This window comes from Nerophis lumbriciformis, linkage group LG16, assembly GCF_033978685.3.
Source record: "Nerophis lumbriciformis linkage group LG16, RoL_Nlum_v2.1, whole genome shotgun sequence".
NCBI lineage: Eukaryota > Metazoa > Chordata > Actinopteri > Syngnathiformes > Syngnathidae > Nerophis > Nerophis lumbriciformis.
In genome coordinates, this window is record NC_084563.2 from 19,097,996 (window position 1) to 19,104,598 (window position 6,603).

Sequence of the window (6,603 nt, forward strand, 5' to 3'; positions counted from 1 at the left end):
AACATCTCCATATCCCACATGTCTCTCCTAATCTAGGACAATTGTGTTAGTAACAACATTTTCAAAAATTCACAGTTTTCCCGAAATTCCTAAATTTCCAGGAAATTCCCATTCATAGTTCTAAAATGCCCAAAATTCTCAGAATATTGTGTCATTATTTTTTTTTCATTCCAACCTTTTAACCCTCCACCCGCACTACTCCACCGATAAATCAAACGCAAAACATGTTTTCCCTTTCCCAAAATTCCCATTTTTCCCAGGATTTCCAGGATTTTTTTCCCCCCATTGATAATAAATGGGAAAGTCTACTGCATATCTCACATTTCTTAACTGATTCAAACCGTTCCAAAATCCACACACTCCACTCACTCTGGACATTCAAGCCAGCATGTTTCCCCGGAAAATTCTCTGATGACCTGGAATTACCAGGAATTGTCCTCCATTGAAAGTGAATGGGCAATATACAAACCTCTCCATATCCCACATGTCTCTCCTAATCTAGGACAATTGTGTTAGTAACAACATTTTCAAAAATTCACAGTTTTCCCGAAATTCCCAAATTTCCAGGAAATTCCCATTCATAGTTCTACAATGCCCAAAATTCTCAATTTTGTGTAATTATTTTTTTTTCATTCTAACCTTTTAACCATCCACCCGCACTACTCTACCAATAAATCAAACACAAAACATGTTTTCCCTTCCCCAAAATTCCCATTTTTCCCAGGATTTCCAGGATTTTTTTCCCCCCATTGACAATAAATGGGAAAGTCTACTGCATATCTCACATTTCTTAACCGATTCAAACTGTTCCAATATCCACACACTCCACTCACCCTGGACATTCACCAGCATGTTTCCCCGGAAAATTCTCTGATGACCTGGAATTACCAGGAATTGTCCTCCATTGAAAGTGAATGGGCAATATACAAACCTCTCCATATCCCACATTTCTCAACCGATTTGAACCATTCCAACATCCACACACTCCACTCACCTTAACCTTCAAGCATTTCAGTTCCACTCACGCGTATCGGCGGTTTGGCGGCTCGGCACATAGGGCATTCACTCGCAGTTCCTACCGGGATTGCAAATTCTAGTAAATAGATTGTTTAGTCGTGCACCAAGGGAACCTTGTCGGAAATGAGTGTCGCAGTTCCAAGTGAATTGGTCGCGATATAACTTATTTCCGCAATTTCTTTTAAAATCCACAGGGTACTCTCTTATCTAAGCCTCCAAAATAATCCCAAAGTCCCTAGAATTGCACAAAATACTGTATAATTTACAGCTTCTGTGTGGATTTGTCAACATGAGCGCTGATGCACATTTATCATGCAGATAACATCAAAGCCTGCATCGGGCCGGACTACTTGCCGGGGATCCGTTTCATTTTTCACAACAGCCAGCAATGCAGTTTGAACTCTCTGTCCCTCACAGTAGGGCCACAGACCTCTCTGTCCCTCACAGTAGGGCCACAAACTTTGTCCCTCACAGTATGGCCACTGACCCTACGGTGGATCTAAGACAGGGGTCGGCAACCCAAAAATGTTGAAAGAGCCATATTGGACCAAAAAAGTAATCGGTCTGGAGCCGCAAAAAATTAAAAGACTTATGTAAGTGTTATAATGAAGGCAACACATGATGCTATATTAGCCTACTATCAAAATGACTATGTTTTGCAGGCTGATGCAAATCTTTGTTGACAGAAATGTTGGTGACACTTTAGTATAGGGAACATATTCTGAGTAACAGACTTAATTTAGAGTTATTTGGACATATAAGGGTTAGGGTTACCAATAAGCAATAATTCTGAGGTTATTGAGGGAAGACTCTTAGTTAATGGCTTACTGGTTGTATAATAAGGCCATGCAGAATAAGGCATTAATAAGTACTTAATAATGACTAATTAAGAGCCAAAATATTACTATCTTGCATGTTAATAAGCAACTCATTATGGTGAATATGTTCCCCATACTAAAGTGTTACCGAAATGTTGAAATGTAATATTTATTCTACACATTTTTAAAACATTGGAAAACATTAGTAAAACTTCTCACAGGATGAGATAACTCCTGGTAATTACTGGCTTAGAACGGCCAAAGGTATAGATGTGTGTGTCCAAGTTTAAGGAAACAGCAGGCTGTCTTCTTCTAATGGATGTATTACAATCTTTGCAAGCTGGGTAACGTTTGCTGTGGTCTGGAACAACATGGCACACAAACAACTATCAGAAATGCAGCCAATATAACATACCGATCATGTGTCATGAGTAGGGATGTCCGATAATGGCTTTTTGCCAATACCCGATATTCCGATATTGTCCAACTCTTTAATTACCGATACCGATATCCCACATTTCTCTCCTAATCTAGGACAATTGTTAGAAACAACATTTTCAAAAATGCAGTTTTCCCAAAATTCCCAAATTTCTAGGAAATTCCCATTCATAGTTCTACAATACCCAAAATTCTCAAAATTTTGTATAATTTTTTTTTTTTCATTCCAACCTTTTAACCCTCCACCCGCACTACTCTACCGATAAATCAAACGCAAAACCGATATCAACCGATATATGCAGTCGTGGAATTAACACATTATTATGCCTAATTTGGACAACCAGGTATGGTGAAGATAAGGTACTTTTTTTAAAAAATTCATAAAATAAGATAAATAAATTAAAAACATTTTCTTGAATAAAAAAGAAAGTAAAACAATATAAAAACAGTTACATAGAAACTAGTAATTAATGAAAATGAGTAAAATTAGCTGTTAAAGGTTAGTACTATTAGTGGACCAGCAGCACGCACAATCATGTGTGCTTACGGACTGTATCCCTTGCAGACTGTATTGATATATATTGATATATAATGTAGGAACCAGAATATTAATAACAGAAAGAAACAACCCTTTTGTGTGAATGAGTGTAAATGGGGGAGGGAGGTTTTTTGTGTTGGTGCACTAATTGTAAGTGTATCTTGTGTTTTTTATGTTGGTTTAATAAAAAAAAATAAAAATAAAATAAAATAAAAAAAAACCGATACCGATAATAAAAAAAAACGATACCAATAATTTCCGATATTACATTTTAACGCATTTATCGGCCGATAATATCGGCAGGCCGATAATATCGGACATCCCTAGTCATGAGACATGCAAATATAAATTAAATACACAGAGGACATAAGTAAAGGAAATTAAATCAGCTCAAATATAGCTACAAACGAGGCATAATGACGCAATATGTATATAGAGCTAGCCTAAATAGCATGTTAGCATCGGTTAGCTTGCAGTCGTGCACTGTCCAAATATGCCTGATTAGCACTCCGACAAGTCAATAACATCAACAAAGCTCACCTTTGTGCATTGTAGAATATATTTATATTATTTATATATTATAGTATATATATTATATTATATTATATTGTTTATAATTATTATTGTCTATTGTGAGCAAACTGTGGTGCTGAATTTCCCCCAGGGATCAATAAAGTACTTTCTATTTTATTCTATTCTATCTATTCACGCACAGCATAAAACGTTTGGTGGACGAAATGAGACAAAGTAGGAGTGGCATGAAACACGTCTGTATGTGGCAGCGTCGGAGAAAGTCTCGAGTCACAGTCCACACAACGGTGAGTTCAGGGGCCGCTGAAATTAGTAGGACAAAAACGGCGCTGGCCAAATACTCTCATCAGTGTAGCGCAATCATATTAAACAGTGGGCTTTCTAACAATTAGGAAGGTTTGTGTCATCTTTGTCCTCCTACAGAAACCATATTCAAACAAAAAACATTTTTCACCCCATTTTTTTTTTTCCATTTCCATGCATTTTTTTTAAAACTCTATGGAGCCACTAGGGCGCCGCTAAAGAGCCGCATGCCGCTCTAGAGCCGCGGGTTGCTGACCCCCGATCCAAGCCCAAACAAATCAACCAAACTTAAAGCTCTGATCCTTTGCTTGCGGTTTTGTCTTTGAGTCCTGCAAACGGCTTTGCGGGGTCACCGTCAAGGAACGTGTCAGTCATTTGCTCTTATTGAGCACAGACATACTTTCCTGACATGAATCAGCAGGTTCGCCTTGAAGGCATCTGTCTGCTGTATCTGTAACCGTGCCAAACATGCGGATCAAGAAGTTCTGAGGAAGCCAATCGGAAGCGTATCTGATGTGTACTTCAATTACTTTAACAGGCGTGAGGTTGCCACCCTGGTGTAGCGACCGGGGAGACAATAAGCCGACAGCAGGTCCCCCTCTTAACACCCCCTACAAAATCAATAGCGCGCCTTCTTTCCGTTACACAGAGAGCAGGGGTCTCTGTAATGTTACCACTTTGGGACTGTTTACTGGAACAAACAGCTCAGCAGGACATGAATACTTAATAACGGGAATTGCTTGCTGTACTCGTGTAAGACATGGTTGCGTTCGAGTGCATCACAGGGTTACACTTAGGCCAGGGGTCGGCAGCCCAACATGTTGAAAGAGCCATATTGAACCAAAAATACAAAAAACTAGTCTGTCTGGAGCCACAAAAAATCCAAAAGCCTTATGAAGGCAACACTTTCTCCGACGCTGCCACAGAAAGACGTGTTTTATGCCACTCCTTCTTTGTCTCATTTTGTCCACCAAACGTTTTATACTGTGCGTGAATGCACAAAGGTGAGCTTTGTTGATGTTATTGTAAGTGTCTTAGACTGGGTTGGAAAACTCCTGGAAATTACTGGCTTAAAACTGCCAAAAGTATAGATGTGTGTGTCCAAGTTAAAGGAAAGGTCTTCTTCTAATGGATGTATTACAATCTTTGCAAGCTGGGTAACGTTTGCTGTGGTCTGAAACAACATAAGGTTTTTTTTTTGGTTTTTTTGTCAGGTACAAAACTTTACCTTACGAGCCTGTATAAATCAACCATTGATGAATGGTAATGTTTGCTGTGGTCTGGAACAACATGGCACACAATCAGAAACGCAGCCAATATGACACATGACACATGCAAATATAAATTAAATACACAGAGGACATAAGTAAAGGAAATTAAATGAGCTCAAACATACCTACAAACAAGGCATAATGATGCAATATGTACACGCAGCTAGCCTAAATAGCATGTTAGCATGGATAGGCCTAGTGGTTAGAGTGTCCGCCCTGAGATCGGTAGGTCGTGAGTTCAAACCCCGGCCGAGTCATACCAAAGACTATAAAAATGGGACCCATTACCTCCCTGCTTGGCACTTAGCATCAAAGGTTGGAATTGGGGATTAAATCACCAAAAGTGATTCCCGGGCGCGGCCCCCGCTTTCGCTCACTGCTCCCCTCACCTCCCAGGGGGTGAGGGTGGTGGGTCAAATGCAGAGGATAACCTCACCACACCTCGTGTGTGTGTGGCAATCATTGGTGCTTTAACTTTTAACTTTAATTATTAGCACGCCGCGCAAGTCAATAACATCAACAAAGCTCACCTTTGTGCATTCACACACAGCATAAAACATTTGGTGGACAAAATGAGACAAAGGAGTGGCATGAAACACGTCTTTCTGTGGCAGCGGCGGAGAAAGTTGTACACGTAAACCAACGACGGGGAGTTCAAGGACCGCCAAAATTAGTAGGACAAAACGGCGCTCGCCAAATAATCTCATCAGTGAAGCATAAACAAACATATTAAACAGTGGGCTTTCTAACAATTAGGAAGATTTGTGTCATCTTTGCCATCCTACAGAAACCATATTAAAACAAAATTATATTGTTTCCCCGTCTTTTTCCATTTTCATATATTTTTGAAAAAGCTCCAGGGAGCCACGAGGGCGGCGCTAAAATAGAGCCACGGGTTGCAGACCCCCGGTATTAGGTGATTCTTTTGTGTACCACTAGATGGAGCCTGCTGAGAATCACTGTACTACGCCAAAGACACCACTTGATTAAAGTACAGTGTTTTACTTTCATTTATTCCAACACAGTGTTACTGTTCAAACTGTGTGTAATGTTACAGTGGCCAAAAACTTAAAAAAAAAAAAAACTGCATTGTTTTTTAATGAATACTTAGGCCTACTTTGCTACTGTATCTGAATGTCGGTCATTATGGTGGTACTAAGTGTTTTCTGAGGTGGTGCTTTACAATGATTTGCTAATCCTTTTCAATCTATATTCAATTGAATAGACTGCAAAGACAGGATATTTAACGTTCGAACTGGAAAACTTTGTTATTTTTTGCAAATATTAGCTCATTTGGAATTGGATGCCTGCGACATGTTTCAAAAAATGCTGGCACAAGTACAGTGTTTTACTTTCATTTATTCCAACACGGTGTTACTGTTCAAACGTGTGTAATGTTACAAAAAATATGAAATATACTGTTTTTTTTATTAATAATTTGGCCTATTTTGCCACTGTCTCTGAATGTGGGTCTATATGGATGTACTAAGTGTTTTCTGAGGAAGCTTTGTGTCATGTTTGTTCTCCTACAGAAACATTATTAAAACAACAAATACCGTATTTTTCGGAGTATAAGTCGCACCTGACGAAAATGCACAATAAAGAAGGAAAAAAACATATATAAGTCGCACTGGAGCCCGGCCAAACTATGGAAAAAAACTGCGACTTATATAGTCCGAAAAATACG

The 6,603-nt window shown here is 39.1% G+C and overlaps 1 protein-coding gene across 2 annotated transcripts in view; it reads right to left on the bottom strand.

The window, feature by feature from the left end:
- Positions 1–6,603, bottom strand: part of gfra4b (GDNF family receptor alpha 4b) — a 133,925-nt gene that overhangs the window by 126,447 nt on the left and 875 nt on the right. The gene's annotated exons all lie outside the window — the stretch shown is intronic.